This window comes from Eublepharis macularius, chromosome 4 (genome assembly GCF_028583425.1).
Source record: "Eublepharis macularius isolate TG4126 chromosome 4, MPM_Emac_v1.0, whole genome shotgun sequence".
Taxonomy (NCBI): domain Eukaryota; kingdom Metazoa; phylum Chordata; class Lepidosauria; order Squamata; family Eublepharidae; genus Eublepharis; species Eublepharis macularius.
The window spans coordinates 115,054,610-115,081,249 of NC_072793.1; positions in this window are offsets into that span (position 1 = coordinate 115,054,610).

A 26,640-nucleotide genomic window follows, 5' to 3' on the forward strand; every position below is an offset into this window, starting at 1 on the left:
CTGGATCAAACCAGTGGTCCATCTAGTTCAACATCCTGTCTCACACAGTGGCCAACCAGTTAATCCAAAGGGCCAACAACAGGGCATAGAGGCTGAGTCCTTCCTCTGAAGGTGCTATTCAGAGATTTATGATATCTGCATATGCAGGTTCCACTTAGTCACCATGGCTAATAGCTACTGATAAACCTATCTTTCATTGAATCGGTTTAATCCCCTTTTAAAGCTGTCTGTGCCTGAGCCCATAACTACATCCTCTGGCACTTAATTCAACATCTTAATCACTCTTTGTGTGAAGAAGTGTTGCCTTTTATCTTGTTCAGGAAGGAAATGGGGCTGTGAACTATACCACTGTGTTCAGTATTTCCTTTCCACTAAATTCATATTTGTGATCTGCATTTTCCCTCAGAATAGTCACATCAATGTGCAGTGGAGTCAAACAGCAGCCAGGGGCATTCGGGATTGCTTCTGGTGCATAACCCATACCTATATTTTAAGGATCAAAGCAATTTGTTTTGTCAGTTTTTTGCTGTGGCAAGTAAAGATATGTTGGGAATGGAATTCTAAGCTTCCCATGTCTTATGATAACTTCCAGAGCCACATCAAAAGGCAGGTAAGATGTCATCCACTTAACATGACATCACTGGAATCGAGTATAGCTGTACATAAAGGAGCACCACTTGCACAGCAGTTCTGCAGCTCTTTGGCACGTAAATTATTGATGTGCTACATGTTTATGGGCTAGTGCTTTTTAAATACACATACAGCATCTGTACTGGTAACTTTGTTTTTTTCAGCAGCCTCTGTATGTCATCATCAGGTTGGTGTAGTGGTTAAGAGAGCGGGAACTGGGTTTGATTCCCCAGTCCTCCGCTTGAAGCCAGCTGGATGACCTTGGGTCAGTCACAGCTTCTAGGAGCTCTCTCAGCCCACTCACAGGGTGTTCTGTTGTAGGGATAATAATAACATACTTTGTAAACCGCTCTGAGAGGGTGTTAAGTTGTCCTGAAGGATGGTATATACATTGAATATTGTTGTTGTTGTCATCATCATCATCAGAGTTAAACTGGAACAGGCATTTGCATGTGACACCTTAAATTTCTCTGAATAATCCTGTATTTCTTGATTCATCAAATAAATAAAATTTCATCATTGACAGGGATTTTCAACTGGAATATTTCTAGTTCATGTCTACAATATGGGAATCTAGAGGTGTAGTTTAAATGGCAAAGGAAGATGACTCCTTATAATTGAATAGCTTGATCAAGCCATTGCGTGGTAATGTCTACACATACTCTCTATGCTATGTTAGATTATTGGGAAGTACTATTTATATACTAAAGTGCCCTCTCTTTTAAATTTGGCATTATCATCCTGAAGAATGCAGGGTTTATTTTTCCATTATTGCTGTAATGTAGTGAGTACTGCTTCACTTCCCACTAATATGGAAATATCTCCAAAACTTTTCAAGAATGATGGTTGATCCTCATACAGATGGAGGTAATACTGATTGGGAAAGCTCAGGTCTTGAAGGATGTTTTGCTTACTACCTTTGATTGGGCTCAACTGACCCTTGTGGATTTAATTACGAGCCTAGGGTTTATACTGGACCAGCAGTATTGCTGAAGAAGCATGTTAATGAAGCTGCAAACAGTACTTTCAACTTCACTTAGCCCAGAAGATGCTCCCTTACCTTCACTTGGCTGGTCTGGCCACCTGGATCCACAGTAATACTGAGACTAGACTATTGCAATACACTCTGCATGGGTTTGCCCTTGAAGTCAACTGGGAGATTGTAGTTGGAACAGAATGCTGCAGATTGGGAGCTAGGGGAGCTAGTCTATCACTTCAATTATTTAGTCAATCTATTGACTGCCCAATGATTGCTTTGATTCAAGTTACTGACTATCACAGACAAAACACATCATGGCCTTGGACCCTCATATCTGCATAGCAGGACTGCCTCTCCTGCTATGCTCCACTTCATCAGCTTCGATTATCTTAGCAGGGCCTTCTGGTGGTGGCACTTTGCAAACTGGTAAGACCAAGAACTGCCTGTAGATGTGCATTCTCTGCTGTGGCTCCTAACTTGTGGAATGGAGGTCAGGAAGGCTTCCATGCTTTTGTCATTCTGCAAACTATGTAGAACAGAATTTTTCAGGAAAGCATTATTATAAAGGAAATAGGGCTATATTATAATGAAAGGATTCAGGAAGGTCCTTTTATGAAAGAAGCAGGATAGTTCAGTACATATCTGTGTTCAGTACATATTATGTTTGCTGTTTGTATTATCCTGCACTCACTGTATTGTTTTATACTTATTTAATACATTTTTTCTGTGCTGTAACATGTAATATTTTATGTTTGTTTCAGATTACACTGCTTATTAGATGTCTCATCCTATTGGCTGACTGCCTCTGTTTTGGGGGCACTTCAGTCTTGGTTTTGTCAAAGATTTGTGTGTGAACAAGGAAGAATAAAGCTACTAGACTTAGTAACACACCCACCCTGAATTCAGAATTCAGTGAGCTACTGTAACTATGGTCTTCGGTTATCTCACCTCCAACCCTCTCATGGGCTCAAATATTCATGAATAATGTGACCATTAATGCTGGGCACACTTTGACTTCAGGATCAGCTCTGCACGTAATTAAAACTGTTGCAAGACCTAATTTCAGGAACAAATACACCACTGCCAGAATATCAGGTTTTTGATCACCTTTCAAGCACATGGTATCTTGAAAACCATTAGTTTAATCCAGATAATCCGAACTGCAGCTACCTTATTCATGAGAATGAGCTCTGGAACAGAGGAATGGTGGAATATAGAACTGTTTTTTGTTTTTTTTTAATTTTTTATTGTATTTTTAAATCTTTTACAAATAACAATAACAATAAATCTTACTCAAATTTACATAAATGAAAATCACAATAGTAGGACATAATATAACATTGTACTTCATTTTGCAAACAGTGCATTCATTAAAAACACTGTGCCCTTTTTTGTCATATTCCAAATGCCGAAATTGGTGGCCCACTGAAAAAAAGTGATTTTAGGAATAAAATGTTCCCATATTTATCTGCATGTCACCTTTTTATACTGTCCTTCCTCCAGTAAAATAAGGATGACATATCTGATCCCCTCCCCCCATTTTGTCACCACAACAGCCCTGTGAGGTAGGTTAGGCTGAGAGAGAGAGTAACTGGTCCAAGGTCATCTAATGACCTTGATTACCAAATGGGGATTTTAATCCTGGTGTTCTGGTCTGGCAGTGTATATATAGTTCATTGTTTTCCCTCCAGGAAGGCCAGGGTAGTGTTTATCATTCTCCCTCTTTCACTTTACCCATCCAACAACAACCATAGAGGTGGTTACACCGAGAGAGAATAACAGCCCCAATGCCATCCAGCAAGTTTCAATGGCAGAATGGAGATTTGAACCTGGGTCTTCCAGATCCTAGCACAATACTCTGACCATACTGGCTGTCTGAAGTCCACTCACAAGGTTGTGAAAAAAGTCCAAAATGTATATTTCAAAATGTATACTGGAAACTATTACTTGATTTAAGAAAGTATTCGAGTATAATTTTGTTACTCATGTGTATGTTTAAACTCAGCGAAGAGTTGCCAGACTTGAAAACATATGCTGTTTTTACACGTCAAAGAATAACTACATTTTCAAATTTTAATGATTTATGTACTGCTCTGCACGATGGTGAAGGAATCAAGCAGCTATTTATCGAAAGCAAAATGCAGGTGCTAACTGGTACAAGTGGGTTCTGAAGCAGCCTTATCTATCTATATAAAGACAAGTGTTCTGACTGACTTATCAACGCCCAGCCCAAACCCCTGGACCTAGTAATGTGAAATTTGGGCAGGACATTCCTTTTGTGATGTAGAGGCTCACTGAGAAGGGATTTTAAGAAATTGACCCCCTAAGGGGGTAAAAAGGGGTAAAATGTGTTTTCTCATAGGGATACAGCTTTCCTGTGTGGCTGGCAGGGTGATCCTCAGCCTTGATGCAGCCATAGCTTTTCTTTACCAAAGAGAATAGGAAAATAACTACACATTTATTTTCATTTTTTATTATTTATTTATTTAATTAATTAATTACATTTTTAGACCGCCCTCCCCGTCAGACGGGCTCAGGGCGGTTTGACAACAAATTAAAAACAGTAAAAACATTATAAAAACATTAAAACATCGTATAAAAACCCATTAAAATTGGCGGGTGTAGAACATTAAATATTAAAATGCAGCATTGTCCTGCATGGGTGGTGGAAGGTCTTCAGTAGTATGGCCAGCAAGAGGACAGCCTAGCCCCCACCAAATGCCCGGTGGAACATCTCCGTCTTGCAGGCCCGGTGGAAAGATAACAAATCCTGCCGGGCCTTAGTTTCCTCAGACAGAGAGTTCCACCAGGTCGGAGCCAGAACTGAGAAGGCCCTGTCTCTGGTAGAGGCCAGGCGGACCTCCCTGGGGCCAGGGACCATCAGCAAGTTCTTAGTGGCTGATCGAAGCGACCTCCGGGGAACATATGGGGAGAGGCGGTCCCGAAGGTATGCTGGGCCCAGTCCTCATAGGGCTTTATAGGTCAACACCAAAACCTTGAACCGGACCCGTGACGGAATAACCGTCTGTAATTAGTGCTGCCAAGTGACCCACCTTGCCCAACAACAAAAACACTGGAGCCAAGACGTTGTGATAAAGTGCAGATGGTGTATTATACAAGTCCATATATTACAGGTGCAAAAGTGCTCAGCATACATACAGAGAGAGCAAAAACCAGAGTCCAGTCCTTAGGTCAGTTACCAGAGTTATCCAAGATTATTCTGAGCGACAAAGGTTTGCACCAGGCACCAAGCTGAGCAGATCAGCCACGCACAAACCTTTGGCTGGACTTTTAAGTGTCCACTAGCCTATAGGGTGAGTTGGAGTCAGCCAACCAGCACACGGCTGATGCAATCATGCCGCAATCCCAGCTTAATTGATCAGGTGTGAACTGTCAGAGAAATTGCTGACTCACCCTATGCTCTATGTTAAAGGGCACAACAGCCTTTACACATGTGCAAGTGAGTTTATATTCTGACACTCCTGCTAAACTCCTTGCCACATGTCACATATCATTTATATATATTATACACAGCTGACCTTACATATTTACACCATCAAACAACCGTTCAGTGAATATGTTATGTTTTATCACATCCAACCCTTTGGTAAACATGTCAGCTATGTTTTGTTCAGTGTTGCTGTATTGCAGGTCCACCAACCCTTTTTCAACAGCTGCTTTTACGTTTTGATACCTGATCCCTATGTGCTTGGAGCGACTTTTAAAGTTCTGCTCCCTAGCTAACTGAATAGCAGCCGTGTTGTCACAGTGTATAATGACCTTGTTTTGGGCTATACCAAAATCATGGCATAGCGAAGTAAACCACTCCACTTCTGTGACACAGGAACTTAAAGCACCAAATTCTGCTTCTGCGGAACTTAGGGATATAAACGTTTGTTTTACTGCCTTCCACTGAACCAGGGCACCACCCAAATAAATAGCTATACCAGTGGTGGATTTCCTTTGCTCCCTGTCCCCCCAACTGGAGTCTGAAAAAGCGAACAGGTTTGTATGGCTGGCTGCCAGAGTTAGTTTCCTGTTGCTAGTGCCCTTGAGAAACCTCAAGACTCGTTTGGCTGCCACCCAGTCAGATTGCCTAGGACTGGCATTCTTCTGACAAAGACGGTGTACAGCGTACGCGATATCAGGCCGAACCCAGGAGGACAGATATAGGAGAGATCCCACCAGTGATTGATATAATGTTGTGTGAGGAAAAAGCTCACCTTCTTCATCACAGCTATTTGTAATTATGGGAGTGTTAACTGGCTTGGCTTCTGCCATGCCAAATTTGTCCAGGAGCTGCAGGATTTTTCCCTCTTGGGACAAAACATAGGTTCCATTTGAGTGCCTGGTCACTTCCACCCCTAGATAGTGTCTTAAGGGGCCCAGGTACATTAGTTGGAACCTTTCCTGCAGCTTGCACTGGAACCATGTTAGGTGCTTCTCATGCTCTGTTATGAGACATAGATCATCTACATAAACCAGTAAATGCACCCATTTACCTGCCCTTTGTAAGGTATACAGACATGAGTCAGCGTTGCTCTGCTTGAAACCCAGAGCTTTTAGTGCCTGATCCAGGCATTGGTTCCATTGCCGGGCACTCTGTTTCAGCCCATACAAAGCCTTGTGCAGTTTTAAATGCATACCTTTTTCTCCCATGGGGAAACCTGGAATTTGATCCAGGTATAGACTTTGTTCAAGATCTGCATTGAGGTAGGCAGTTTTTACATCAAAGTGGAAAGCTTTCCACCCTTTGAAACCTGCTACAGCCAATGCAGTTCTGAAAGTCTCGGTTTTTACTGTTGGGGAAAAGACTTGGTCATAGTGTATCTGATTTACTTGTGAGAATCCCCTAGCGACCAGTCTTGCTTTGTATTTGACAGAACCATCCTCCAGTGGTTTCTTTTTGAAAATCCACCGGCACCCAATTACCTTTTCACCCTTGGGTAGCCACATTGGTGACACAACCTTATGGGTAATGAGGGACTGGTATTCTTCTTGCATAGCAGCCTTCCAGCCCTCTTGCTCTTTTTGTGGCAGTTGTTGAACCTGCCAAAAATCCTCTGGCTCAGAGGTGTAAACATAATTTATGGCCTGTGAATAGCCCAGCCGGTCTGGCGGCACACCTTTGTTTTCCCTCTGTGACCTCCTCGGCACAGCCTGCATTTGAGCAGGGCTGGAGGAGGGAGAGGAACTGTTTGTTTCTGCAGGAGGGGGAGATCGGCTGACAGCCGACTCACCCTCCTCTTGCTTCACAGCATGCCGTTTCTTCGGGCTGGGAGTTTTTGGAGTGATGACGTTCTCCTCCTGCTGTGGAGGGGCCAGAGGCAATAGCAATTGTGAGTGGTTGCTATCACCTAGCCTCTCCCAGTGAGAATTCTCCTTAAACCCTGCGGACCGGCTGAAGATCACCTCATTTCTATCACCCAGGAACCTGTAGGCTTTTGAACCTGACTGATAGCCTAGAAAAACCAGCTCCCTGGCTTTCTTGGACAGGGTCCGTCTCTTTCCCAAAGGGACGTTTACAAAGGCTTTGCTCCCAAAGACCCTGAGGTGATTTATGTTAGGGTACTTCTTATACAGGGCATGATATGGAATGTCCTGTATTGAAGAAGTCCAAGTCCTGTTGGCCAAATAGCTGGCAACCTTTATGGCTTCAGCCCAGAAGTGTTTCTTCAGACCGCTATCAGCCAAAAGGGCTTCCATTTTAGTTTTGAGAGTTTGTATCCACCTCTCAGCCACACCATTCTCCTGAGGAGACATAGTGTTGGCAAGCCTCTGTTCAACCCCTTGCTTTTGCAACCATGCCTTTAATTGGTTTGAACAGAACTCGCCCCCCCTATCTGACTGGATAGATACCACAGCAGTGTCCAGCTGTCTCTGAACTCTGCTCATCCAGTACTTGAGTGTACTAAAAACCTCTGATTTATGTTTCATGGGATACACCCAACAAAACCTTGTACAGTCATCCACTATTACAAGCACATATTGGTTCTTAGACACACTTTGAGGAAAGGGGCCAGCCACATCCATATGAACCAGCTGAAGAGGCTTGGCTGACTGCCTCTGGCTGTGTTTGGCTACTGGGGCTGCCTTGCTTTTTACTTCCTTGCAGATATTGCAGTCTAGGAAAGCATTGCAAGGCTTTACCTTTACCCCTAGCAGTCCCAAAGTTTTCTCCAAAGCCCCAAAAGAAGCATGCCCAAACCTGCGATGGAGAAAGTGTATACACCCATCGTGGTAAGGGCGGTTACTCACATGGCTAATGGTAGGAGAGTTCTTAACCATGTAAACATTGTTAGTTCGTGGTCCAGACAGCAGCTCCACTCCGTCCCTGGAAATTGTACACTCTCCGTTAGCAAAGCAAACAGCAAAGCCTGCTTTGTCAAGGTCAGCCACAGAGAGTAAGTTATTTTGCAGGGATGGGACACAAAGCACCCCCTCCAGGGAGTGCTTCAATGCAGGAAAACAATTCTCCCCTTGACAGACCGTTGAAGCAGCTTTGCCGTCTGCAAGGGAGACATGGCTGAGCCTGGGCTCTGTTTCAGTGACCAACAAGTCACGCTCACAACAAAAAGATTGTGTAGCGCCCGAATCGACTAGCCAGATACTCCCACCAGACACAGAGGGTCCAGCAGACACCAGTGCTGTTTGAGTACGCTGGGTCACACCACTGCTTGCGACTCCTGCTGACTTCTGCTGCTTTTTCTTCCTCCGGCTGGATGGGCAGGCATTCTTTAGATGCTGTGTAGAACCGCAGGCAAAGCAATGACGGACACGCAGCGCAGTTTCCTCGCTGGAAGCTTTCTCCGGCAGGTGCTGGGACACTCCTCCGCATTGTTTGTTGATTGCAGAGCTCTTGAAGGTCGTAGCAGTTTTCGCTTCTTGCTGCCTTGATTCCTCCTCAAGCAGCAACCCAGAGACGAGGCCCATCGTTAAACTGTCCACGTCTCTTGCCTCCAAGGCTGTAATGAGGCTATCAAACCTGGCATCCAGAGAGCTGAGCAGGGCGAAGACTTTGTCCTGTTCAGGCAGGATTTTTCCTCTCTGAGCCAGCTGTTGGGAAAAGCCCTCCATCCGAGTCAAGTGAAAAGACATCGACTCCCCCGGCTGTAGATAGCACCGGTAAAGCCTTCTTGTTAGAGTAATGAGTGAGCCCGCTCCTTGCCTCACATGTAGCCTTCTCAAAGCATCCCATGCAGCTTTGGCAGAAGCAGCACCCATCACATGGACAAGCTGAGTCTTATCCACACTCAAAACGATGGTGGCCAGGGCTTTTTCAATGTTAGTCTGATCTGCAGGTGTGGGAGCAGCGGGAGGGTTGCTTACAGCAGTCCACAGCCCTTCCCTTTTTAGATAATGTTCCATCCATACTGCCCACGTAAAATAGTTATCGGCTCCCAGCCTTTCAGCCGGCATGAGAGCCATTTGTGCCATGGTTGTTATCTTGCACTCTGCAGGACTCCCACGCACTCACCGCACTCACAGCTGCCTTAACGGGTCCAGGCACCGGCTTGTAACCAGTCAGCGTCTGTTCCAACCCTTGAGCTGCCACACAACGATCCAGACGACGCTCCAGCAAACCAACAGGTTCAGTTGCAGGCGGCAGGTACACTGGCGCAGCGGAAGCGTGCTGGGCCCATAACCCTGACGGAATAACCGTCTGTAATTAGTGCTGCCAAGTGACCCACCTTGCCCAACAACAAAAACACTGGAGCCAAGACGTTGTGATAAAGTGCAGATGGTGTATTATACAAGTCCATATATTACAGGTGCAAAAGTGCTCAGCATACATACAGAGAGAGCAAAAACCAGAGTCCAGTCCTTAGGTCAGTTACCAGAGTTATCCAAGATTATTCTGAGCGACAAAGGTTTGCACCAGGCACCAAGCTGAGCAGATCAGCCACGCACAAACCTTTGGCTGGACTTTTAAGTGTCCACTAGCCTATAGGGTGAGTTGGAGTCAGCCAACCAGCACACGGCTGATGCAATCATGCCGCAATCCCAGCTTAATTGATCAGGTGTGAACTGTCAGAGAAATTGCTGACTCACCCTATGCTCTATGTTAAAGGGCACAACAGCCTTTACACATGTGCAAGTGAGTTTATATTCTGACAACCCGGTACTCAACCAGTAACCAGTGCAGCTGATGGAGGATAGGTGTTACATGAGCCATAACTGGTGCTCCGGCAACCACCCGTGCAGCTGCGTTCTGAACCAGCTGCAGTTTCCGGATCAAGCCCAAGGGAAGCCCTGCGTAGAGTGAGTTGCAGTAGTCTAATCTGGAGGTGACCGTTGCCTGGATCACTGTTGTGAGGTCATGGGTCGATAGGTAGGGGACAAGTTGTCGAGCCTGTCTTAGATAGAAGAAAGAGGATCTAACAACCGCTGCAACCTGTGCCTCCATAGACAAGGAAGCATCCAGGACCACCCCCAGGCTCCTCACTCTCGACACCGGCGTAAGTAGCGCTCCGTCGAGAGCAGGGAGCCAGAGTCCCACACCCATGGACCCTAGACCCACATGCAGGACCTCCGTCTTCAAGGGATTCAATCTCAGCCAACTCTGCTTCAACCATCCAGTCACAGCTCCGAAGGCACATTCCAGGACATCTGGGGCAGAGCCAGGCCGTCCGTCCATCATCAGATACAATTGGGTGTCATCTGCGTATTGATGGCACCCAAGTCCGAAACTCCGTACCAGCTGGGCGAGGGGGCGCATATATACATTAAATAGCAGAGGGGAAAGTATTGCCCCTTGAGGGACACCGCACACCAATGGGTGGCGGGATGACAACTTCTCCCCTAGTGCCACCCTCTGTCCCCGACCGTGGAGAAAAGAGACAAACCACTGCAGAGCTGTCCCTTGAATCCCCACATCGGCAAGGCAGTGGACCAACAGGTCATGATCGACCGTGTCGAATGCTGCTGATAGATCTAATAATATCAGCAGTGCCGACCCGCCTTGGTCCAGCAGTCTACGGAGATCATCCATCAAGGCGACCAGCAATGTCTCCGTCCCATGTCCCGGACGGAAGCCCGACTGGAAAGGATCTAGGGATAAGGAATCATTCAGGAAGACCTGCAGCTGCTCTACAGCAGCAGCTGCTTTTATTTGTTTGTTTGTTTGTTTATTCAAGTCATTTATAATCCACCTTTCTCACTGACAATCAAGGCAGATTACGTAATGTGAGATTAGTACAGTCAGTATCAAGGACATTTCAATAAACAAGGCCGTACGGTATATAAATGGAAATTTGCAGAGATAACTTCAGCAAAAATCCAATATAGAGTCAAAGAAATACTGAAACAGAGCGTAAGCAATTCTAAGACTGACATTAAATAACATAGAACTAGCAAGAAGGATCATACATAAAGCAACAAATAGTACATAGTAGCATATACTTAAAGCAACAAATGGACATAAGGCAATAAGATATTATATAGTAGCACATAATGCTAAAGTCTATGGTCCCCATCTCTTTAGTGAAGCATCTCATTGAGATCATCTTCTTACACTACAGCCCTCCTTATCTGAATAAAAAAGCCCTCTTGAAAAATTCAGTTTTGCAATGTTTGTGGAAAGCCAGGAGAGTGGAGGATTTTCTGACCTCTTTAGGTAGGCCGCTCCATAGGGTGGTGGCCACCACAGAAAATGCATGTGTATGGGTAGCTGTAGATTTTCCCTATGTGCAAGTTGGCACTTGCAGAAGGCCATTCAGATGTGCGAAGATGCTGTGGAGGAACATAGGGAGAGAGGCAGTCCTGTAGGTATGCTAGACCAAGGCTGTGAAGAGTTTTGTGTGTGATAGCCAATCTGCTCTTTACCTCCCTATCTTTCCACTATATCAATTGCAGACAAATAACAAAGGGAACTCTCCACCATTGGTGCCTCAAAATTCTTACTCTTGATTTGCAAAAGGCGCCATAATGTTGCCTTTTGTGGCCACACACAAATTCCTCCACACCCCATTTTTACTTTGATAGCAGAACTTCAGGCATTCACGGAATTCTGTTTACCACAGTTGACAATGGAAGGTCTCTGAGTGATGGTACCTCTGGAAAATGTGGAGAACCACAGCTACTATATTTGGGATGAATTTACTTCTTTATTGCTGTACTATATATTTTTAGTCATTTTGCAAAGAAAAAGGCAAACAAATGGGGTCAGCCAATTTATGTAAGAATTTCAAAAAGTGTGAGAAAATCTGTGGGCTTATTGTCAGAACTTTATAAAGCCTTAAGGAGAACAGGTTTACAAAAGAAAGAGGACTAAGTGAAAAAATATTTTTCTGGGCATGTTAGAGGATTTGAGGAAAAGATGGAATATCAAAAAGGAATGGATTGTTGCTTTCCTACTATGTATATGTCAAAGCAAGAAAAAAACCTGGTTAGTACTTGCCAACCCTTTGGTTCAGATAGTAGAATGATTTCACAGATGCCTTCCCTGCAGCAGATAACCTATCAAAACCATCTCAGTTGCCAAACTATCTTTAGACAGGGTAATACTGGTAATCTCAACCAAGTGCTCAAAGAATGAATGGATTATATACATCGACAGGGAGCCATGGAGCTGTTATTACTGAACACATGTTTTTTCTAATGATGCAAAAGAGAATTTTTTTTCCAATTTCTCAGTATTTAGAAATAGATATACAGTCTCTGGTACAGGCAGCAGAAGACTGGCATCGTTTGACAGCTGCAGGTTGGTAATGCACAGACTCTAATGTACAGCTGCACTGATGCTTGATTCTTGTCACAGTCTGATTTTTTCCTGATTACAAAGTCTTAATTTCACAAGGAACCATGAAATCTTTTTTCCAATATGCAGTGTTTCTCACAATGAGAATGTTTTACTAGTATTCACAAAGTGTATTGGGCTGTAGACTAAATACTGTAAGCAGAGCAAAGTTCACAGAGAGGTACTTACTCATCTGCCTTGTCCTCCTGCAGCTCTCTGAGTCCATTGGAATTCTGGTTTGGGGGGTCAAGGGACCCTCAGGAACAGTGAGTGTGGGGGTAAAGGGGGGGGAGCTATGAAGTCTTATACTGACAGAATAGCACATTAGGATTCAACTCATTGGTTTATCAAACAGGAATTTTTGTGATGTTCTATTAAAGCTGAAGACTCCTTTTGCAATTTTTTGTTGCCAAATATATCCACGAGTAATCCAATTTATACAGGATTTTGTGTCTAATTGTAGAATAGCAGAAATGTAATTCTGTTAAAATAAAGAGAGAAATGGGTATCATAGCACATAGCATTTTATAGACTGACTCATTTTTACGTGAGCTTTTATAGGTAAGAGATGCAACTGATGTATTTTATTTATGTCGGTGAGTTTGCTGCACTATTCAGTCTCACTGTCCAGTCCACAGAAACTAATCATTAAATCAATTTATGTTCTAGAATGTAAAAAAGAGAAGAAAAGGCCATTGTAGGAAGTGTAATTAGCATTTTCTAAAAAAATTGCATGCAAATAGCTGTTTGCCCTTTAATCTCAAATGCTAATTGTGACTTTTTGAAACTGGGGAAAAGGAATCTAGCAGAGCTGAAATGTGTTCATTATATTTTACTGTAGGGGATTCTGCTGTACATGCCATTTAAAAATAAGTCCATTGCATGCTTACATATATCAGTTGTGGTCTATTTGTTACTTTGGCCATTTCCACATGCCCCTAAAGGGACAGCACACAAACAGAATGCTGGCAACGTCTTCTTTGCAAAACAGATGTGGGCCATTTGGCTTCTGTTTTTTCAGCGCCTTTTCTGGGACTGCAGATTGTTTTCTGGGACTGTTGCCAAAAAAGGCGCCGAAAAAATGGAAGCCAAACAACCCACAACAGTTTTGCAAATGGAGACGTCTGGATTCATGAGGAAATGCCGCCAGCGTTCAGTGAGTGGGCTGTCCCTTTAAGGGTGTATGGAAACAGCCTTATTTTGCTAGGCAGCAGGAGATGAAATACGCTTCATTTCATTTTGCAGAAGGAATTATCGGTTTCTCTAATGTAGTGCATATACCATGTATCAACTGTATGTCATCTTGTCTGTTGAAACTAAAACCATTGGGCAAAGTTATAACTCCCTTTATTATAGATAAGACTTTTGCCTATAAAATAACTGAGCAAATATTACCCCATTTGAGACTTGCCACATGTCATTTAATGCTCTCAGTGCTGTGTTTTTCCAAAGAGCATCAGAAATCCTAACAATGACTCAACCACCACATCCAATGAGTAATTATTAAGGGTCCATGGTGTAGAAAGTGGAATCTTTACACAAAAACTACTGTGGCATTAGTGAGATGTTGTCCCCAAGCATAGTTTGATATCACTGGATAAAACAGATTCAAATGTTGCCATCTTTATTGAAAACCTATTTTTTTCAATGGTATACCCTCTTTGGAAAAGGCCTTTTAAAAGTGTGGTGGTGGGCTTACAGATACAAAGGCAATGAAGTGCTTCTGTTCCTTATTGAACAGAGAAGATTGTCATCTGCTCTGCTCATGGATCTTTACATATGGAGATAGGCAATAAATATTAAAGGACAGAGTTTGGCTGTGAAATGTTGGGGAAACCTAATTCAGGTAGAACTACATTGTGGGCATATCAGAAACTGGGTGGGATGAGGAAAATCAGTGGGACACGGTGATTCCTGGATATAAATTATATCGGAAGGATAGGGAGGGAAGGGTTGGTGGTGGGGTGGCTCTATATGTCAGAGAAGGTATACATTCCAGTAAGATTGAGAAGGTAACTGAATTAGATTCGCTTCTGGAAATGCTATGGGTTGAAATTACGGGCCCAAATGGAAACTTAACTGTGGGAGTTTGTTATCGCCCTCCAGATCAGAAAATAGAGGAGGATTATAAAATGATGACAGGATTAAAGATGGCTGCTAAACAAAAAAACTGTGTTGTAATGGGTGATTTTAACTACCCACACATTGACTGGGCCAATGGGTGTTCGAATCGGGGGAGAGAAAGTGAGTTTCTAGACTGTCTCAATGACTGTGCTATGGAACAGATGGTTACAGAACCTACTAGGGGAGAGGTGATCCTGGATTTGGTCCTCAGTAATGCTGAAGACCTGGTGAGAGATGTAAATGTGATTGCACCACTTGGGAACAGTGACCATAATGTTATTGAGTACAACATATGTATAAATAGGAAATTGCCAAATAAGACCAACACAGCCATGTTTAACTTCAAAAGGGGTAACTTTTCTGAGATGAGGGGGTACGTGAAGAAGAAACTGAAAGGGAAAGTAAAAAAGGTCAAAACACTTGGGGAATCTTGGAGACTATTTAAAACTACAATCCTGGAAGCTCAAATTAAATATATACCGCTGGTTAGGAAAGGCACAAATAGGTTTAGGAAAAGGCCAGCATGGTTAACAAGCAATGTAATAGAAGCTGTAAAAGGTAAAAAGGATTCTTTTAGGCAGTGGAAAACTAGTCGGAGTGAGGTTGATAAAAAGGAGCATAAGCTGTGGCAAAAAAAGTGCAAGTCTGTGATCAGACAGGCAAAAAGGGAATATGAGGAGCATATTGCAAAGAACATAAAGAAAAACAATAAACAATTCTTTAAATATATTAGAAGTAGGAAACCAGCTAGGGAGGCCGTGGGGCCCTTGGATGACCAAGGCGTAAAAGGATTACTAAAGGGTGATAGGGAAATGGCCGAGAAGCTGAATGCGTTCTTTGCTTCTGTCTTCACTGTGGAAGATAAGAAGTGCATGCCCACTCCGGAAGCACTGACTTTGGGAGGGGTTTTGAAAGACCTGAGTCACATTGAGGTGACGAGAGAGGAGGTTATGCGACTGCTAGATAATTTAAAAACTGATAAATCACCGGGCCCAGATGGCATACATCCAAGAGTTCTGAAAGAACTCAAGTGTGAACTTGTAGATCTCCTCACAAAAATATGTAATCTGTCATTAAACTCTGCATCTGTTCCTGAGGACTGGAAGGTAGCTAATGTTGTCCCCATCTTTAAAAAAGGTTCCAGGGGAGATCCGGGAAATTACAGGCCAGTCAGCCTGACGTCAATACCGGGTAAGTTGGTGGAAACTATTATCAAAAATAAAATTAGTGGGCACATTGATGACCAAAAGCTGATGAGGAAAACTCAGCATGGGTTCTGTAAGGGAAGATCTTGTCTCACCAATCTGTTAGAGTTCTTTGAGGGAGTGAACAAACAAGTGGACAAGGGAGACCCGATAGATATTGTTTATCTTGACTTCTAGAAAGCTTTTGACAAAGTTCCTCATCAAAGGCTCCTAAGTAAGCTCAGTAGCTATGGGATAAAGGGCCAAGTCCTCTTGTGGATCGAAAACTGGCTAATTAATAGGAAACAGAGAGTGAGCATAAACGGGCACTTCTCACAGTGGAGGGTGGTGAGCAGTGGGGTGCCACAGGGGTCGGTATTGGGTCCAATGCTTTTTAACTTGTTTATTAATGATTTGGAATTGGGATTAAGCAGTGAAGTGGCTAAATTTGCAGATGACACGAAATTGTTCAGGGTGGTGAAAGCCAGAGAGGATTGTGAGGCACTCCAAAGGGATCTGTCGAGGCTAGAAGAGTGGGCATCCATGTGGCAAATGAGGTTCAATGTAGCCAAGTGCAAAGTAATGCACATTGGAACCAAAAATCCAAAATATAAATACAAGTTGATGGGGTCTGAACTGGCGGAGACTGACCAAGAGAGAGATCTTGGAGTCATGATAGATAACTCACTAAAAACGTCAGCACAGTGTGCGACTGCCATAAAAAAAGCTAATGCTATGCTAGGGGTTATTAGGAAAGGGATTGAAAACAAATCAGCCGGTATCATAATGCCTCTGTATAAATCGATGGTGAGGCCTCATTTGGAGTACTGTGTACAGTTCTGGTCGCCACACCTTAAAAAAGATATCATAGCACTGGAAAAAGTACAGAGAAGGGCAACTAAAATGATTAAAGGGTTGGAACACTTTCCCTATGAGGAAAGATTGAGGCGCTTGGGGCTCTTTAGCCTGGAGAAAAGACGACTGAGGGGAGACATGATAGAGGTTTACAAGATAATGCACGGGTTAGAGAAGGTCGAGAAAGATGTGTTTTTCTCCCTTTCTCACAATACAAGAACTCGTGGGCACTCTATGAAATTATTGAGCAGTCGGGTTAGAACAGATAGAAGAAAATACTACTTTACACAAAGGGTGATAAACACATGGAATTCGTTGCCACAGGAGGTGGTGGCAGCTACAAGCATTGCCAGCTTCAAGAGGGGACTGGACAAATATATGGAGCAGAGGTCCATCAGTGGCTATTAGCCACAGGAGATAGATGGTATTCTCTTTGTGGGGAGGTGGTGCTCTGTTGTCTTGGTGCTGGAAGGAAGGCAGTGGGAGGGCTTCTGGTGTCCTGGCCTCACTGACAGTCCTTTAGATGGCACTGGATTTCTAGCCACTGTGTGTGACAGAATGTTGGACTGGATGGGCCACTGGCCTGATCCAACATGGCTTTGCTTATGTTCTTATGTTCTTATGTTAACTTATCATTAAGCAAGGGGATTGTCTTTATTTTCCTTGAATCTACCTGAATTGTTCTGCATGTAATATATTTAATTTGGATTTTATTTCTGCTTGCTAATGTGGATTTTTTAAAAAAAATATATATTACTGTGAGTTTAAATTTAAGCCCTTGGGAGAGGGGAGCCGGATGAATGAGTGGAGTATGATATGATTGGCCAGTAGTTGTACCCTAACAAATGGAGTGAACTGCAGTTTTTAGTCAGAGAGCTGACAGAAGAAGTTTTTAGTTACCCTTTGTATATCTCAGAGAGAGCTCATTCTAGTTAAGTCAGGCAAACTGTGTGGGGCCTAAACTGTGTGTTTCTGAGAGACAGTATTTATTCTGCTAATGTTACCTAAATAGGCGGTCTCCTTATTAGTTGGGGGAATTAGCATTAAAGGAGACAAGCAAGAGGGGGTGAATAGGAATCTCCACCAATGTTTACGGGATTCCCTTAGAGAACTCTCAAATAAATCTGGCAGATGTTCAACTGGAAAGGGAAATAAAAAGGGCAATAACACACATACACACAGCATATATAAAGGCTAACTAAGAGGAAATTAGTGAGGAAAGGGGAAGAAAGCAGTTCAGGGAGGGTGATAATTACCAGTCTTGAAGAACAAAGGTCTATGAGGGCAGCAAAATGACCAGCATTTCATGAGAGAAGATGCACAAACAAATTTGGGTGTGTGTGAATCGGTCCCAGCACACACACACACACACACACACACACACACACACACACACACACACACACACACACACACACACAGCACATGGTCGGGAAGCCCATTTATAGGGCAAAACATTCCCTGGGGCAAGATAACGTCTTGCTCCAAAAACAGCGACTTAATGGTTTTTCTGGAGATAGAACAATAAGTGGGGAGAGGTTTGATGGTTCCTATCTGGGATAGACTGTAGGTGAAAATATTGCTTGATGACCTGTGTGCACTGGATGGGAAAATCTCTCAGGTTTGTTGAATAGCTTTGATTAGGGTAAATGGGTGAAGAGAGTATAGGAAGGCGCTGATGAGCTTAGATAGGGGTTTTCTTAGGAAACCTCATCTCTACATTTCTCTGGGTCATGGAGGGATGTCGGTCTGTCAGCCACCTCTGACTCATGTTTTAGTACTTTTCCAAGCTTCTGCCCAGCTGGCATCTGCTTATGGCATATGAGGAAAAGGGTTATGATATTTCATATGTAAAAACTGCCTTCTCAGCATGAGGAGGGAGTTCTGACTGCTAACACCAAGTTCAATGAAACTTTGCGTTTCTCAGGGAGTCTGTATGTTCCTCAGAGAAAGGATTCTGGCAAATCAGGCAAGCTGTGTAAAAGTCTGAAACCTTAATTCTGTCTAAGTCAGGCAAACTATCTGTGCACCTGGGTCAGTCTGTGTACCTGAGAAACAAATTATTCTATCTAGATCAGGCAAGCTGCATGGGAAAGTCTGAGTGAATCTATGTCTGTGTGCATGTGAAAAGAGTTTATGCTGTTAGTGAAGACCTGTGTGGAAAATTACTGTTTAATTGAGTCTGTGAAAATACCTTTAAGAAGAAAATTGAAACCAGACTTAAAATCAACTAAGCCCTGTTCTCTCATGCTCAAACTACATGTGATAGCTTCCAAGCTAGCTGATTATATCTGTGTCTGGCCCTAACAGGGGATGGTTTCTGACTTTTAGAACAAAAGACTGGCAGTGGAATGCAAAGCTGGGAGAAATATACTGAAGGGATAAGCTATTATGAAGTAAACCCAAGCTCAGGGAGTACTGCACTCCCGGCTGGTGGAAAACAGCTGCTGCGGCTGGGGGCCATGTTTTGGCTAGACATGGGCATGAAAAGCATTACGAACAGAAAAAACCAACGAACAGCCTAATCTGCTGTTCTCGAACAAGCTGTTCGTGAGGCCTCATCCTAAACAAACACATGGTTGTTGCAAGCCTCATTCATTGCCTTCGGCAGCCATTCGGCAAACCAAACAATCTGGCACCTGCTGCAATCAATCCCCTTGGCAACCAGAGGCAGGAAGGGACTGAACTCAGTCTGAACTCCTTCTGGCTTTAATCCTTCAAAGTACTTCTAGCAGAGAGTCCTGTTTTTTCCACTATGAAGAGAAAATGACCAGCAATGGGGAGACCCGTGGATCATGCCTTTCCTTGGGTGCAATCTCTCTGAAACTTGGGGGGGGGGGTCTTCAGAGGACAGTGAAGACTATGTCCCCTGCAAATTTGGTGGGTATTGGACATTGGGAAGGTTAGTTTGTGGGTGTTTAAAGGGCCCTGCCCCTTGCAAATTTGGTGGGTATTGGACATTGGGAAGGTTAGTTTGTGGGTGTTTAAAGGGCCCTGCCCCTTGCATGTGGCAGGAAAGGGCCCTTTAAACTATCAGCTGGCAGGTGGCAGGGGGGAATCTGGCCCCCATGAACAATGAACATATCCGGGAACAGTTTATGTTTGTCCGTGTTAATTTTTCATTGTTCGTGGATGGCACCAAACGACAAACAGGGTGTTTGGGTTTTTTTCCCGTTCCTTCCCACGTCTAGTTTTGGCCCTCTGGAAGGAGAAAGGGGCAACAGCGGCACTCATCCTGAAAATGGGGCTGCATGCAGAGGGCGGAGCTTAGCCGGGCTCTTTCGGCCTCTCTGTTCTTTGGTGTTCAGTGCACCTCCTGCTTGGCCCACCCACCTCTCCCTATTTCAGTGCAGGACTAGCTGGTCGCCGTTTGTGGGGCCAGGTAGGCATTTTTTCTTCTTTCCCTCATTGGCACTGGGGTTTGGAGTTTTTTGCCTACCTTGCACTGTTAGGTTGAGTTTACTATCCCTTAGCAGGTTAGGACTTGGGGAAATTGAGCAGGCCAGTGACCACCCTTGGCATATCCCCATTGGTGGAAAGCAGGGTCTGTCAGGAGTGGCTGGCTGCTGAACGGCCCAGTCGCGAGGTCATATGCCCTGGTGGGGAACCCCTGGACAAGTCGGTCCCCCCTGCAGCTGTACAGCTAGGTGGGGGAGCTTTAAGAGGGTGAACCACTTAGCCAGGCCAGCCACGCCCCAGCCATGCCATGGATGGCTTGCACCCGGGGCTGTCGGGGGTCACCCATACAGGTCAGGGCAGAGATCCAGGAGTGACCTCAGGGCCTGACCTGTACCGCTAGTTAGGCCCTTGCCGTGTTGACAAATATGTTGTTATAAATTAATAAAGTGCCCCTTTAATCCCAACACGTGTGTCTGCCTCTTCATTCCGACTTGGGGGGGGGGCAATATTCAATCACTCACCACTTTTGCTGTAATCATTGGATCCTCATGTCTGCTTCATACATGACTGACACTAACTAAGGTTTAAACAAACCGCTGTAATTTAGCCAAATTAGAAACTCATATTACAGTTTCTGCCTACTTTACTTCAACTATAACACAGGGGAGCAGATTATTCTGTTCGCCCATGCTATTTCTGGTTACATTTTTGTGGTGATAAGTCTTTGTTTGGTTTGACTTGCAGAGCTCAGTTTATATTTCCACCCACACTAATGAATATGATCAGTGCAAATGAAAGTTTTTAGGTGGTTTTCAGAGGAAACAGATGAGAGGGACAAGGTTTGTAGCAAAATAACCAAATAAATATATTAATCGAGCTCTAATCATCTCCCTAAGGTCATAATAATAATATGTTACATTTTATGCTACTTTCCTCAGTAAATTAGTGAATAAATAAAATGTAGTGCTCTGAAGAAATGTTGAAAATAAAAACTATACTGTAGATAAGACTATTTGGCCTGATTTATAAATCATGAAATGTGTAGACCTATGAGGCATTTTAAAGACAGCACTGCTTTATCTATTTTTTAAGTGGAATTTGTCATAAATATTAAATCTCTTAAGGAGCACAAAAAAATGTCCATTGAAATGCGCATACAGATACCAGAAACTAGATTTGTAAATGACCCCCAAAGCGCTCACTCTGCAGTCTGGACTCTTAAAGTTCTACTGGGATGCTGCCAATATATTTTTTCCCATGGTGCTTCATGTTAAAATCACCTGTGCTTTGTATTGAAATTGATGGTAGACTCCTCCTATTCATTTGGAGAATGCAAAACATTACAGTCAGGTCCCCTGGAAATAAAAACTTAAGTCTTATATAGGGGAAAAAACCCTTTTTAACAACTGCAGATCAAATATTTATGCTACTCTTTCTGCCACTAAAAGACTATTCCCTATTCCTCCACCCCAGGCAGTATGTCATAGGTTTATTGCTGGAAAATGTCCTGATTGGCCTGGCAGCTTCCTATTGGGTCTGGTATAGGACTGCCTCAGGTTACTACACTGGCTTCCTTCTGGTCCTGCAAGGCAGTCTTCCCATCTCATCAGGCAGTTAGCTACAAATCTTCTAGCCTTTTTCCAGACTATCTATGGTCTGCCACTGCCACTTTCTCCTCCTGGATGGCAAACTTTCCTTGTTACAGCCTCTCACTCACCCAGCTCTTCACTTCACCTGAAGACCTTCTGCTTTCCAATTGCTTCTCTCAACTGCCAATTATATACTGGCTCAAGAAGGTTCCATCCAATCAACTGCTGTCACTTGGTCAACATTTGTTCCTATTGGCTCTGGTATCACTTTAGGAGCTCCCTCAATGCACACTTCCTCACTGAAAACCTATTCTGAGCTTGAAAGCTGTTCTTTAGTAACCTTTTAGCTGCCTCAGCAACAATCACTTATTTCACCAACTGAAAATATACTGAAATATTTCGAAACCCTCCTGCTATCCCCTTACAGAATCTCTGTATTGTTTGCTGTTGAATAACTAGGCTTTGTGCATTGGGGTAATGGTGCAGCTCTATTCTTGTGGGATTCCCTGTTCAAATACTAGAATATCTGGATCACAGCAACTGATTCCTACTCAACCTTTTAAAAAGTAGAGTGGTGGTAGCTCTTGAAAACAATCATATCTTTTGATGACACACAGACTGTCAGATTGACAGAGGAAAAAGACAGGCTTTCTCTTGATGTCCTCCCATAGATCTAGAAAATATTTTATGCCCAGAAAGGTTTTAATATACATAAAATAGGTAAAAGGAAAAAAGGTTGATACTTCAGGCAACTGTACTAACACATACATCATATTTACCAACAGGTAAAAAAAAATTCAGTACCTAAACTTTTCATTTGCAACTTAGTCAAATTATACAGGAGTAAGCTTTACATCTCTAATGAAGTACAGCTCAAGAGATTAGGAACAAAGCATTCCTGTAAAACTAACATACTCTTTAGCTATGAGTGCAGAGATGGTTGCTTATCCACAAATAGGTTCTGTCAGTTTCAGCTTTTATCTTGGCTGTTCCTGAAGGAACCTGGATTAGCATAACGATGAACCATCTCGTTATAATTTTAGAATTTTTAAATGTTGAAAATAATATACTCTGTTTTCAAGCTGCACTGCTTTAAAAAATTTAACTTTGATAATATTTTGTTACAAGTGGAACTTGGAATAATTTTCCTATGCATCTGTTTATACATCATTACAATTGTGGAAGGGGGTGGGGGAAAGATCCAACAGTAATGAAGTCCTGAACATCATTATCATGTCATTCAAAGCACCAGGCAGCTGAATCTGCCTTTATCAGCTCTAATAGTTTTTTCCCCCTTAATTGGGCACATCTGAAAGGATGAACATTGCATAGCACTGCATTCCAGATAATTGCAAATAATGCCAGATTAATTCAGGTTAACCCAAATAAATAGTCCTCAGAGATTTATAATGGAGCTAACTTGAGTAACCAAGCTCCTCTAAAAATACCCTTGAAATTTCAAAGAGATGAATGGTAAGAACATAGTAACTATGTTTGTTTGTTGGGGAAAAAAAGAAATCACAATGGATGAAAATAGGAGGATTAACTGGCAATTTAGGAAGAGTTGAACCATGGCTGGCATCTCAAATGCTATATGTGTGAAATGGAAACTATATACATGTATGTATAGGATCTAGGATCTAGGTCATTGGTCCATCAATGTAACAATTTGCTTGGTTTTGAACTATCCTGTAATTATTAGCCCTGTTTTAAAAATCATTTAACATATTTTGCTTTGGACCTTAAATTCAGCTTCTCCTTACTTTACTTTAAATTTATACCACAGGAGGGCTCTGGTCACAACCAACACTCTTTTTATTTCCATTCACACAGAGCATCAGGTGTTCTCTACTTTGCCTAGCTTTGTATATTGAGAACACCTCCCTTTGTAGTTTGTGTGACCTATATATTGCTGCCACCCCAAAAGATTTTCAAGGCCAACAAAACGCTTTCATCTTAGATGTCTTTTGCTTAACTAGTACTACAGGTAGGCTCTGTTAGAGATGGTAGTTTGACAGAATAGTCAGCATGTGAGGGTGGTTGTGAGGTAAAAAAGTGATTTTTTTTTAAAACAAAAGCAGAATTTATTTAAAGGTATATAGATATGATGGTTGCAGTTTTGATCAGCATATTTGTTTCAAAACAGTTATTAAGCTTGGTGGTTTCAAAGATAGTAATATATTGACTCAGTCACACAGACTAATTTCCCACACAGATCTTCACTAACAGAATAAACTTTTATCTAATCCTCACAGATATTGATTTGCTCAGGCCTTTCCATACAACTTGCCTGACCTAGATAGAATAATCTCTCCACAGATTGACCCAGGTACACATACAGTTTGCCTGATTTAGACAGAATTACGCTTTCAGGCTTCCGCACAGTTTGCCCGCTTTGTCAAGAATGAACACTTTCTCTAAGCAGAGAATAAAAACTGATATTCATTCCACCCCCTAGGGTACTGCTACTGTCCAATCAGATTACACTCCATTCACCCATCTGCTCTGTCCTTCTTTCCTCAGAGGCCTATATTTAAACTCACAGCAACATTTTTTTTTAAAAAAGCTCACATTAGGAAGCAGAAATAAAATACTCAAACTTCTTTACACACAAAAACATTATAGTCAAGGTCAATATTGTTCCCCAGCTTGCCATGGCTCTTCAGTGTCTCAGGGAGAGATCTTGCATGTAACCTACTATTTGATCCTTTTAACTGGAGATGCTAGGGATTGAACCTGGGATTGTACCTGCAAAACAGATGCTCCACCACAGAACTATGGCTCCTTCCTGTACATGGTCCTGGCACTCTGCTTAATATTTATAATACTTGTATGACTATAAGGTGTAGTAAAATCAACATGTTAAATACCTTTATTAAAAAATGATTGGCCTCATTCCTGAAGTAGAAGTTAAATAGGTTGATTGGCGCAGTATATTGTTGCAACCAACATAAAAGTGCTTTGGAAAACAATCACACAAATTCACAAAGGTGCAGGCTTATTGTTTGTTTGTTTGATTGAATACATTTCTTTCTGTTGTTACATTCAAGGCAGTTCAAGACAAAGCATACAATACAATAACACAAAAGGAAAAAAGAGGGAGAGGGAGAAAGTACATGTAGGTGGTAAATCTGAGATATGTAACTGTTTCACAAAAACTAGGTGGAATGGTCACTGCAGGAGTGTACAGAGCCAAAAGACATTTGGTCCCAGGCTGGCTGATGAAAGGGAGTTTTAATAGTTCGCCTGTCCTTCTTCATCAGCATAGCCATAGTAGCTAAGAATAGAATCTTCGTCGTAGGAGGCAGTACACCTCTGGTTTGTAGATACTGAGAAGGCATTCTTAGTTGATTTTCATCTGCTGATAGGCTAGCATTTTTTAAAATAATACATTTAAAAGTACGTAGGTATGTAACAGAAAACTACTGGATACCACATACTGAGGATGCACCAGGAAAGGCTATCTTTCCATTTTAGAATGGTTAGCTGGCCAGTATTGGAGTCCGATTGTAGGAGAAGATGGAATCTTGATATGATCCAGCATGGCAATCCCCCTCCCCCATTGTAAACTGTGTTAACAAGTAACAGTTACTTAGGCTGTGGTATCTTTTATCTGGGCAGCTGTCTTCTTGGAATAGAAAATAGCAACTAAGGGACATCATAGATATTTATAAAATAATCAGTATAACAGAGTGAGTAGAAAATATTTAGACCTGCTTTTATAATGCTAGAACTCAGAGTCACCCAATGAAGCAGATCAGCTGTAGATTCAAATACAATGAAAAAGAAATACTAATTCACACAGCATGTAATTAATTTTGGTCTCATATGATGAACTAAGAAAAGTTTACTTGTGCATATCCACCCACTCTAAAAAAAGATGAACAACATTTATATATTTCTTTTTCACATACGTCTACTAAAGCCTTTTGAAGCCCTTATTAAATTCAAACTCAGCTGGACTAGCTGTGAACTTCTAAGCCTAGCTACACACTTCCATTGAAATAAAATCATCTTGGAATGTTGTAACTCTGCTTGCTTCTAAAGATTTTAATTATAACCAAACCAGCATCCACAGTTGAAGTAGTTAATATCATTGAACACTAATCTATAAAGTTATCCTTAATGTTGTTCAATCCTTTGTAAAACAGGATGTTTGGAGACAGGGTCACTTATCAGATTTCTCTCACAAGGCCTTAAATCAGTGGTGCTTAACTTTGGATGGAGCATGTAAAACGGTTAGGAAACTGGGATCTTTTATGTAAGTAATCTATTTTGATGAATGTATAATTAATTTTAATTATATAAAAGGCATTTTCCTTTTGTTGGGCATAAATTTTCTTCTACGACCCTGTAATATAGAAAGACAAATATCTTCTTCTTTTCCCAAAGCTTTTCTATTATTCTAATGATCATTTATCTTCATGCTTTTGTGTGTGTGAGATAATTGATTTTAAAATTGCTGAATTAAAATATTCAGGTTTTGTAAAATAAGATATCTGTGACACAGCCTGATGTGACCATGTAAATTTGAAGAAGCTGGATTTTATTACTTTAAAAGACTGATTACCCAAATTATGGAGGAAAAATTTGAATTGTGGGAGGTGGAACGTAAGTTGCAAATCTTAACCTTGTGACCTTCTTATTGCTTAAACTGTAATCAGAGTTTCACTTACTGAAGAAAAGATTCTATTTAAAGCAAGTAATTACGTTCAAGTAATGGGTTTAGAGTTGGCTTGAATGGATCAGGCAGTTATCCCAGTGTGGAACTTTGCCTTAAATAGAACAATCCAGAAGAACTCAGATTATTGTTTGATAACCAGTTGTGTGAAGACAGTGTTATTATTATTATTTATTCTCATTTTCATTTATAATCCACCTTTCTCACTGGAAAGCAAGACAGATTACAAGTATGATGAAAACTTTTACACTGCAGCTTTGCTCCCTCTAAGATATAGTCTTTATCACTTTGTGATGAAGAAAGAGAATTTAGGAGGGGCTAAGCAGATGAGAGGAGAAGGTTTGATTAACGATGTGAGATCACAAAAGAAAAGGATTTAGTCCCACTGTGTGTGTGCGTGTGTGCTCGCATGTGTGTGCGCGCGCACACACACACACACATGTACGTCTTTACTCTCTCCC